General features: G+C 47.7%; 1 long non-coding RNA gene across 9 annotated transcripts in view; it reads left to right on the top strand.

Moving 5' to 3' along the window:
- Window positions 1-1,648: 1,648 nt before the first annotated feature.
- The window catches only part of LOC149121904 (uncharacterized), a 76,889-nt gene continuing 68,119 nt past the window's right edge, over window positions 1,649-10,418 (top strand). For 3 of the 9 annotated variants that reach the window (XR_016221518.1, XR_016221519.1, XR_016221517.1), the window contains exons 1-2: window positions 2,008-2,404; window positions 5,128-5,271. This is a non-coding gene — a long non-coding RNA (uncharacterized LOC149121904). Of the gene's footprint in view, window positions 1,884-1,989; window positions 2,405-5,127; window positions 5,272-10,418 lie in introns of those variants that run through there. The other 6 variants (XR_016221514.1, XR_016221513.1, XR_016221520.1 and 3 more) reach the window with 5 other exon arrangements.

Here is a 10,418-nt window from a genome sequence, read left to right as displayed (position 1 = left end):
TCATGCGTATTTAAGATTCTTAATGGAAATAGGGCAGCCCTGCTTATGCTGGGTCCAACAAATGATTTGCAATGAAAATATATTGGTTTTGCTTTTAGACACTCTGTATCAGGTACAGATATTGTTCTGTTTACATGATTCTGTCCTTATTAGAGGGAAATGTCCCTTAAATCAATGGACTGTAGTGTGGCAGTGACCTATCCACCCTAGTTCATAGTCCAGTCACCGCAAAGCAAAATGAGCCTTAATGACACTCATTTACAGATAGGAGTTACTGACTGCAGTAAGAGCTGCTACAACAAACTCATTCTTTAAGGTTAAAAAGTTAAAACCAAAAGCCCCTCGGTTCTAGGAGTTAATAGCAGTGAGCTGCACAGAATGTAGTCAGGAAATTAGATGTGTAATCCACTAATGCACTGAGCAGGTAGCTTTCTGTACCTAATGAAACCCAGGGCCACACAGCACGACTTGCTCCACAGGCTTGTTTACCCTTCATTGGCCACTGGGTTGCTCTTTGCTCCCCCTCCCATGTTCCCAGCCCCTAGTCGCTAGGTCATGAGTGGAGGGGACAGTTGCCACTCTAGGACTGGAGCATCTACTCCTTCAGCCTCTCCTGCTTGGAAAATCACATCCCAGCCTAGGAAGGGCCTTACCTACAAATGAAAGATTCCTAAGAAATGATATCTAGTTCTTTGGGATTAAAATGTGGAAAAGAAATTCCAGCAGATGGAGGCTAATTGAACTAGATGAGCTCACAGAAACCAGGGGTCAGGTTGGTTGTAGGACAGGAAGGCCTGTAGCCTCTACAGAGTTGATTCTGGGTCAGTGCAGGAGAGAGTGTTTACATGATCTCTTTGGCTTAGGAGTTACAGAGTTCCATTATTTCTTGACAATGATATAATTAAATAAAGTCTCTATCATTGTCTACAAGGTGGGAGAGGCATAAATCAAACTAGCATCAGCTTTCCTCAATTCCTAAATGTGCTTACATTTGTTTGGAATGACCGTTTTGATTCAATTGTGCTCTGTCACTCATCAGTAATTCCATCAGCCCAATTTCATGTACATAAATCTTGAGCCCTGGGGAGGATGTGTTCTGCAAATCCTGTTAGCTGCAGAAGGAGACATGAGCCATTGCAGTAAAACTACGATGATGGAACAGTGGCCAACATCACACTACAGGTATTTGATCGATTTGTTGTGGATGCAAAGAACAATCATTAAAAGCAATCATGGTAAAAGTACATGAGGGACTAGGCTTCTCTGAGAACCAGGAACGGAGGATGTACCCTTAGGTCTTTAATTCCTCAGACCCAAACAGGAGGCTGCTTGGGAGAAAGCAAACCGCTCAGCAAAAGACAAGAGAGCTGGTAGCGTTCATTCTGTGATCCGTCACATTCACTCTACACCTGGCTTCCCAGGCGCAGGAATACCTGCGGAGGCCAACTGAGAGCTACATGCCAGGATGCAAAGTGGGCAGGGTGTCTGCCCATGGAGTTCAGAGCCTCGTGGAGCAGATCGACACCTGCCCCAGACCATGCAGTGGATGCAGTTGTGGTTGTGATGGTTGAGAAAGGACAGGGCACAGCACTCTTGGAAACGGGGGAGTTACTTACCGAAGGGCACAGCTGGGCTTTCCCCAGGGAAGAGAGGATTCAGCTGAACTCCACAGGAAGCGTGGGGATCAACTAGGAGAAGGGGCTTGCAGGTGGAGGGAGAGAGACCTGTGTGCCTGGGTTTGAGAGGGCACTGTGAGCGGGGTTGAGAGGCTGCTCGGGCCATGCAGGGCCCTTTGGGCCCAGTGCAGGAGTTTTGGTTTTATCTTACTGAAGAGTATTAAGCAGAAAGTGACATATTGGGAAGGCCGCTTTGACCGTAGAGTGGTGAGTGCCACAGCTAGCTGGGAGCAGGGGTATGTGGGAGCAGGGTCAGACCCTACAGAGCATCAGCAGTTCAGGAGCAGCCAGGCAGGCCCAACCTGGGCTGGGCAGGTGGGCACAAACAAGCACGGACCTGGAAGGGGACCTCTTCCTGGAGCAAAGGCGGGTCCGCCATGCCCTCCTTGGGTACACCTGCCTGGGAAGCAGCCACAGCTGCAGAGGGGGCTCTGGTGCTCTCGGCCTTTCAGTTAAATTCTCACCACAGAGACGCCTGGCCTGCCCTTCCTCGGCTGCTGCTGCTGGGCTGTTCCTGCTGTAGGTCCAGCTCTCTGGGTTGGCCCTAGCAAATGCTAGTCACTGCTTTCGCTTATCACCGTGTGTCTCAGGAGTTCAGAAAAGGGATTGGCTCCTCAGGGAAGCAGAGAACTCTTGTTGGATGACACCGAGGTGGCCTTTGAGCTGAGGATGAACAGAGACCTGAATGGAGGAGGCGAGAGGAGTCCATGCCTTACTACTGGGAGAAGGTGGGAGATGCCATTTGAGCCCGATAACAGCATGCGCGGAAACAGAGGCAGAGGAGGAAGACCTGGGAGGCAGGAGGGTAGCACCTGAGAGCCCAGCCTGCCTTGGTGAAATCCTCCACCCTACGCGCTCGCTAGCATTGTGACCACAGGCGAATGCCTTTGCTGCTGTTTCCCTACGTGTGAAATGAGAACCAGGTCACCAACCTCGTAGGGTCGTTGTGGACAGTAAGTCCAGCACATGGAAAGCGCCATGTCAGTGTTCAGGGTTACTCCAGCAGCAGGAGGCCATATCACGAACAAAGTTAGAGGTTGTACGATGAAGGGGTCAAAACCCAGGCTGCAGCGTTGGCAGATATTGGGGATTTTCCTGATACCAATCTGTTTTTGATTTTTAGCTTTATTTCAGTCTTGTTGAGAGAACATACTTTGAAAGGCTTGAATCCTGCTCAATTTATTGAGACTTATTTTGCCTGACGATAATAGAAAATGTTCCATGTATATTTGAGAAAATTTCTTTGGTGCAAATACGTTTTAAAATCACACAATTTTTTTTCTATGAACTTTTTGAAGACCCCCTCAGTTGTCTTCTGTGTCTTTCCTGTTTCCATGTCCCTCGCGAATGACTCAGCCTCTGTGCAGCAGTGTTTGATGTCTTTGCCTGCTAATTCTCGCGTCAGTTGTGGGTCCATTTAGATAGATTTTGCTCCTCATGCAGGGTTATATTTTTTGGCTTCTTTACATGCCTGGTCTTGTATACCAGACATCATGTTAGGTGCAAGTGTTTTTCTATTTATAAAATTAAATTGAGCTTTGGTCTATGATAAAGTTAGGTTCCTTTGAAACAGTTTGATCCTTTTGGGTCTCACTTTAGAGACATTTTTAAGTAGAATTAGAGCCGTGGTCAGTCTAGGCTAAATTATTCTTCATTACAAAGGAGTGAGCTCTTCCCAGTGTCCTGTGAATCCTGGGGCTTTGCAGTCTGAATAGGAGTGACAGATGCAGTCTGAGTCTTGTTTAAACCTGGGGCACTGTTGCATGGAAAACTCTCTTTGTCCAGCCTCGGAGCGTTTCTGCCCACACTGTGCTGGTCAGTATGCAGCTGAACACATGAGAGTGACACTCTGAGCATATCCAGATTTCTCACTCTGTGAGGCTCTTCCCCTCTCCCCCCGGAATGCTGTTCTGTGAATCCTGCCAAGACTACCGTGGGTATCTCAGCTCAGTCTCCTCAATGCAGGGAGTCTGCCAGGCTCTGTCCGATGGGCCTAACACATGTGCCTGGACACTCGCAGTGCAGGCAACTGGAGCAATCGGAGGGCTCATCCTGTTTTCCTCTTTCAAGGATTGTTGTGCTTCGTTGCCTGAAGTCCTGTGTTTTGGAAGTTGTTGTTTTCTGTATTCCATCCATGTTTTGGTTAGTGTAGGTGAGAGGATAAACCCTCCTACTACCCCATCTTGGTCAGTGGTGAAAGCTGTAGCCTGCCAAGGTGCAGCAGGTGTAGCAGGTGTAGCCTGCTAAGTTTGAGTCTCATTCTTCATGCGATGCAGAAGCATCAAACCAGGGCAGTGATGCTCAGCTCTGGGTGCCCAGAAGGTAACTCCAGTTGGGTTTTGTGGAGAAATCAAGGAAGGAGGCAGAAATCGAAAGCATGAGCTTGAGAAATAAATCTGTATACGGAAAATATCTCTAAAAAGGATGCAAATGTCCAAGTTTGCACAATAGAAACACCATACAAAGAAATAGGTTATGAACCTGCAGCATTTTGTTTGTCTCTGACCAGACAAGTTGAAGGCAAAGATTGTGTCTCCCGTGGTGTCCCCCAAACCCTAGGTACCAAAGTTCTTTAGACTTGGGGATTGGGGACTCAGCAGAAGCATCTGGAAGACCCGCTGAGTCTGGCAGCTGTGAGTCTGTAGACTTACATAACCCCCAAAGACTTCCAAATGGCTATTCTTGTTTGGACAATGTTTGAGTATAGTGCCTATGAGAAATCACGATGTTTTATTCATGTGCATTTGGAAACTTTGTGAATAGCAGAGAATATTTTAGGACTTTAGAAAGCTAATCTCCACATGTGCTTATCGCAAAGCCTTTGAGTTTTCGAGTCACTTTGGAATAAGAATATTTTTCTTCCAAATCCACAAAGTCTAAATCCAGCTGGGATCTTTACATTTGAACACTGTGTTTCCCCAAGTTACTGGTGTGTCTAATGCTAAAATAATATATTTAGGATAATAAAGCAAAGTAGGCAATAAAAAAAGCACGAGGCATAGTTGAATAAAATCAGTCTTGAGAAAACGTTCCATTATCACTTGGAGGGACTTGGGATTAAACAGACTCACTTTAGACATGGTACGGGCGTGGGGAGCACTCTGTCAAAGACCAAAGATGGGAAAATGTTAACAAGCTTGTGCCAGAGAAAGGCCATTAGGAAGCTCTGGGCATTCGTTGGTGGGGGGAGGGGGCAGTTCTGATCCTAAAAATGCTGCTTCTGTGACAAGAAACGGGGGCAGCAGAGCAGCTGCTGGCTGTGTTGGCTCCCTCCCAAACTTGGGGCTCAGGCTGATGTTCTACCTGCACCTTGAATCCCTTTGGGTTTCTGAATGACTGGCAGACTGTCCCCCAAGAAGCTTACTGGTACCCCCGTCCAAAGATTCCCTTACACACAAACCCCTTTACAAAGTGACTCTTGAACAACAAAAAAGGTTGTTGCTTTTTTCAGGTTAAATCTGGGAACTAGGACCTGTTCATTCTTAAGGTTTGAATCCAGGATGGCTGTGGGATGGCTGTTGTTACTCCGAGGAGAGATGCAGGTGATCCCGCTGGTGGGAGAAAAGAAGAGGAAGAAGAGGACTTGGAGAAACAAGTGAGTGCGGTACAAAACTAAGTCCCCAGTCTCCATGTCGCGGGGTTGGCAGCAGGAGTCTGAGGACCACAGAACAACAAACAGTTCATTTGCCACTATTCAACATCACCACAAAACTGTCACCCCCTGGGGGCCATCTTTTGATGCTAGTTTGGTGAACAGAGAGTGAGTGAGTGAGTGAGCAAGAGAGCTCCTGTCTATTGAGAGAAAGAGAGAGAGAGAGAGATTCATTCATTCATTCATTCCATTTACTGGTTCACTCCCTAAATGCCTGCAACGGCCAGGCTGGCAGGGCTGAACTCAGAAGCCAGGAACTCGATCCAGGTCTCCCGTGTGGGTGGCAGGGACCCCATCACTGGAGCCTTCCTCACCACTCTCTCCCAAGGTCTGCATTGGCAGGAAGTGGGAGTCAGGAGCTGGCATTGAACCGAGGCGCTGTGATGTGGGATACTGGTGTCTTAACTGACATCTCAGCTGTTGCGTTAAGAGGTAGCTGCACCCCAGCTACCTTTGTTTGTTTTTATTTAATGAATGCATTTTTACATAGATACAACTTTGGGAATACAGTGGTTCTTTCCCCCATGCCCCCACCCCGTTCCCATCCCGCCTCCCATTCCCTCTCCCATCTCCTTCTTCATTATGGATCATTTTTAGTATGACTTTATATTAGAGGACCAACTCTATGCTAATCATAGATTTCAACAATTTGCCCCCATGCCCACATACAACATATAGAGCCCAGCTACCTTTTTAAAACTGGAGTGATATTGACTCCCTCTCCCATCCTTGCTGATGCCCTTGGAAACTCAGTGTTTGCAAGCTGGCATGGCAGAGCATGGTAGTGACAGCTTTAGCTACTTAAAGTGCCCTTCCTGCTCCTTGGTGATGCTGTTGAACTCCTTATAATACTGGTGGGACTCAGAAACCCTTATCCCACCTCTGCCAGAGGAACCCGTGTGCAACCCAGGCTGGCCCATCGGGAACCTGCTTCCTCATGCAAAGAGCAAGGTGAGGATGGGCACAGCACACAGTAGGACCATCCGGAGTCTCCTGAGGTGGATGTGGAGGAGTTCTTGAGGGCAACAGGGACTGCTGCTCTCCACTGAGGGTTGCTGAGCTGAGCTGCTGGCTGAATGCAATCAGATGGTAATTTTGCTAAATATCCAAATGGAGCCTGCTTCATGACAGATGGAGGGTTTTAGGGATTAATGAATTTTTTTAACAGCTTCCTAATTGCAGACACTCATTTTTGACACAAGTGTGTATTCTGTCATGTGGATTAAACCTATCACTCCTCCCTGCCAGTCCTCCTGTCAGAATGACAAATGACCTGCATCAGAGAAGCACTGGCAGGCGGAGCCCAGCAGCCCTCGTTCCAGCGCCACCAGTCAGGGTGCTGCGGCGACGGTGGCTGCCGCAGGGCTCTGCTGCCTCCAGCAATGGGATTGCTCCAAGGATTAGCCTCCCCCGACAGCCACCGTGCATGGAGAGTTTTAAGAGAAACCTCCCCTTCAACAACTGGGGAAGCTGCATAGGAATCGGCTTCCCTCCCTGTGTTTGGCTGTTCTTTATAAATTGAGTTTGCTGGCAAGAAAATAGAAATCTCCAGTTTCTGAGTAGCTGGAATGGAAATGATCCTGTAAATGAGGATTGGCAAAATCTATTACCAAGCAAAGCAGTGAGGACGATGTTTAGTTTGCTTTCAGTGTTGAGCCTGAGTCAGGATGCAGGGACCGTGGGTGGAGTTTTTGCCACTTGAGGAAAGAACCCTGTTGGGTTTTGCTGGAGCAGCGTGTTACTAGGGCAAAGCCAGAGCTGCGTTGGCTTCTCAACACTGCAGAGACCCTTACCTTTGCTCTAGTCCCCAGAATCTTTCCCTTGGTTGGCTGAGTACTCCTATAGGAAGCCCCTGAGGGTAGGCCCCATATCCATTATATATGGGTAACTTGTTGATGAGAAGGTGGGCTTTTTAAAAAATCTTTTTGTTTGAAAGAGAGAAAAAGATCTTCCAACAGCTGGCTGACTCTCCAAATGCCAGCAACTGCTGTGGCTGGACCAGGACAAAGCTCGGCACCTGGAACTCAGTCTGGGTCTCCCATGTGGGTGGCAGGGACCCAATTACTTGAGCCATCACCTATTGCTTCCCCAGGTATGCACTAATAGGAAGCTGGCATTGGAAGCAGAGCTGAGACTCACACTCAGGCCCTTCACTATGGGATGTGGGCCTCCCAAGTGGTGTCTTGACTGCTGTGCCAAGCACCTCCCCTCTCCTCAAAGGTGGCTCTTCCTCTGTGTATGCACTGGAAGCATTTGCTTAGTGCATGACAACACAGGGATGAGTCAGAGAATTTGGAAAATGTCAGGAAAATTATTTGGCATACCAGGTGGCCAACTTTTCCTTTCAAGAGCTGGCTAGCAATTCTTTGGGAATACTGGACTCACTGCAGGTTGCGTGTTTGCTGCTGCAGCAGGAAAGCAGGCATGGATGACGTGCGAATGAATGAATGTGTATGTTCTTTATTTACAAAAACGAGTGGCGGCTGGATGTCGCCCAGGGGCCCTGGTCTTCTGAACATTAGTCCAGTCCCGTCCTCTCGTTAAGGAAACTGAAAGTCAAAATGATCTATCTGGGGACCTGTGCTGTGGCGCAGCAGGTTAAAGCCCCAGTCTGCAGCTCCAGCATCCCATATGGATGCCAGTTCAAGTCCTGGCTGCTCCACTTCTGATCCAGCTCCCTGCTAAGGTACCTGGGAAAGCAGGGGAAGATGGCCCAAGTGCTTGGGCCTCTGTACCCACATGGGAGACCTGGAAGGAGCTCCTGTCTCCTGGCTTAGATTCAGCTCAGCTCCCTCCATTGCAGCCATCTGGGGAGTGAACCAGTGGATGGACAACCTCGCTCTCTGTGTGTGTCTTTACCTCTCTGTAACTCTGTCTTTCAAATAAAAAAACAAAAAAAACTTAAAAAACTTGTCTGACCCCTTACCTAGAAACTAGCAGAGCTGAGTCCAATCCATTCTGTTTCCACTCCCTTTGGGTCTCAAATCCAACTAGACTCTTCTCTCCCTGGAGGCTGCAGCAAGTGCCAGGGATGAATTTTCTATTACATCTGAGGTTTGGCATCAGCATCCTTCCTGCTCGAGGCGATGTTCCCACGCATGAGCCGTGTGTTGGAGGCAGGGCTTGTTAGGTCATAGCGCAGGTTTCTGGAAGGGCTGCTCTGACATCACCCCTACAGCGACGGAGGCCAAGTACTCCCAAATCCATCTTGAACCTGCTTATCCAGGCCAGTGTCAGAAACCTCCAGGTTACGTCTGAAGCTGATTCTGCCAGCTCCCGGGGGAAGGTCCTCATGCCTTCTAATAGAATTAGCGGTATCCAGGGCAGTTGCTTTCTCGGGCCTCACCGCCCTCTTCTAACCTAAGGTACCTCACTACCATTCCTCAAAGCTCATCAGTCAGTTCACCCTTTCATTTAGGCTCATGTATTGCTACACTTTTAATCTTTATTTAACTTGGCTGTAGCATTAATTATTTTAATCTCATCTCATGAGTCACACTCCCTTGACTTTGAATCACTTGCTTAGCTCTGCACTGAATATTCTCTGATTCACTTTTATTCCAGAGGTGGAATTTAAGCTGTAAATAGCTGTAGGGGGAAAAAAGTCATTCTCTTCTTTCCACTTATTAAAGTTTTGTCTTATGAAACACTTAAAATATTTTATTCATCAAATTATTTAAATTTAAAATTACATCCCAGATCCATCTGGCCTGTTTGATGTCTTTCAAAACAAGCTAAATGGACCTGAAATGTCATTAATCCCAATTCTGCTGTTGATTTGTTTAGGAACTGTTTGGCTTTAATGAACAGAAACACAAACTAAAGCAAGTAAGCAAGCAAAAAAAAAAAATAACTGAAAGACAACTGGACACAGACCACAGAGGGTCAGCTGGCTGTGTGGGGGTTCACACCAGGGGTTGGTGAGTTGGGGCCAGGTTGTCCTCCCCCTCTCAGGGCCTGTTCCTGCATCTTCTCACCTGGGCAGTGTACAAAGAAGCCATACACAGCCTGGTCCACTTTGGGCCTCCCAACTCTGAGCCCATCCACGGTCCCCTTTACTAGTGTTTGTTAAACTGATCCTCTAGTTACTGGGCACCCCTAATGAAGAGTTTATCCCAACCAGTGAAGGTTCAGACCACCTGGAGAACCCTTCATCACTCCTCTTGGCTATGTCAGGGCTCAGTGTCAGGCATTTGGACAAAGGTTCTGCTGTCCGTTTCGTGTCCCTGTGGAATGAGTACTGAGGACTATAAATTGTAGGGCAGTGTTTTGGATAATCATACTCTGGTGGCAAGTGAACTCGTTGTCATGTTTGCCTTTGGATTGGGTTTCCCTTTAGTTCTCAGGACCAAAGAAGCCGCTGGTTTTCTGGCTGTTTAAGTTTGGAGCAAACAGATGATTGATTGAATTGGATTGGCCAGCTATGGCTCTTGGGCTAAATATAGTAGCTGCCTATTTGTCAATAAAGTTTTATTGGAACACAGCTACATCCGTTCATTAATGTATTGTCTAGCGCACTTTGACATAAGTTGAGTAGTTGTGACAAAGGCTGCATGGCTCCCATGTCTGCTTCTTTACAGAAATCTTTCTGATCCCCAACTCGAGACAAGAACAGTTTTGGTCTCAGTAGGTCACAAGGTGATGTCTCAGGTGATTGAAAAGCCCAAAGACAAATAGTGTAATCTACAATGAGGAGGCCATTTGGAGAGCCCGCACCACCCTTGTGGTGGGGTCTGGCCGTGGACTCGTTTCAGGGAGAACAGCAGAGGAGAGCCCACTGCGGTGTTTGGTAGATCAGATGACTTCAGGCCCATGCGGCAGTGCCAGTAGTTTGAGAAGAAATGAGTCAGCTACTGGGCAGAGTGAGTTTTGATCAGGATCTGGGTGTAGGTTATTGGGACTTGGCGAACGGGGCGGAACAATGCCTCTGAAGCCTTGCTGGGGCTGTGGCGTGCTTCTGAGTTAACATGTGACAAGACGTGAAAGGGGAGTAGGCTCTTGACAAGTAATGGGACAACAACCCTCCATGGCCAGACTGTGTGATTCAGGACAGAAAGATGCTGGTATTTCTCTTCGCTTTCAGGTACTAA

The sequence above is a fragment of the Oryctolagus cuniculus genome, chromosome 15 (genome assembly GCF_051225735.1).
Source record: "Oryctolagus cuniculus isolate XC-2025 breed Fujian yellow rabbit chromosome 15, ASM5122573v1, whole genome shotgun sequence".
Classification (NCBI taxonomy): Eukaryota; Metazoa; Chordata; class Mammalia; order Lagomorpha; family Leporidae; genus Oryctolagus; species Oryctolagus cuniculus.
Note: the sequence above shows the minus strand (reverse complement) of the source record. Positions and strands in the feature narration are given on the sequence as shown.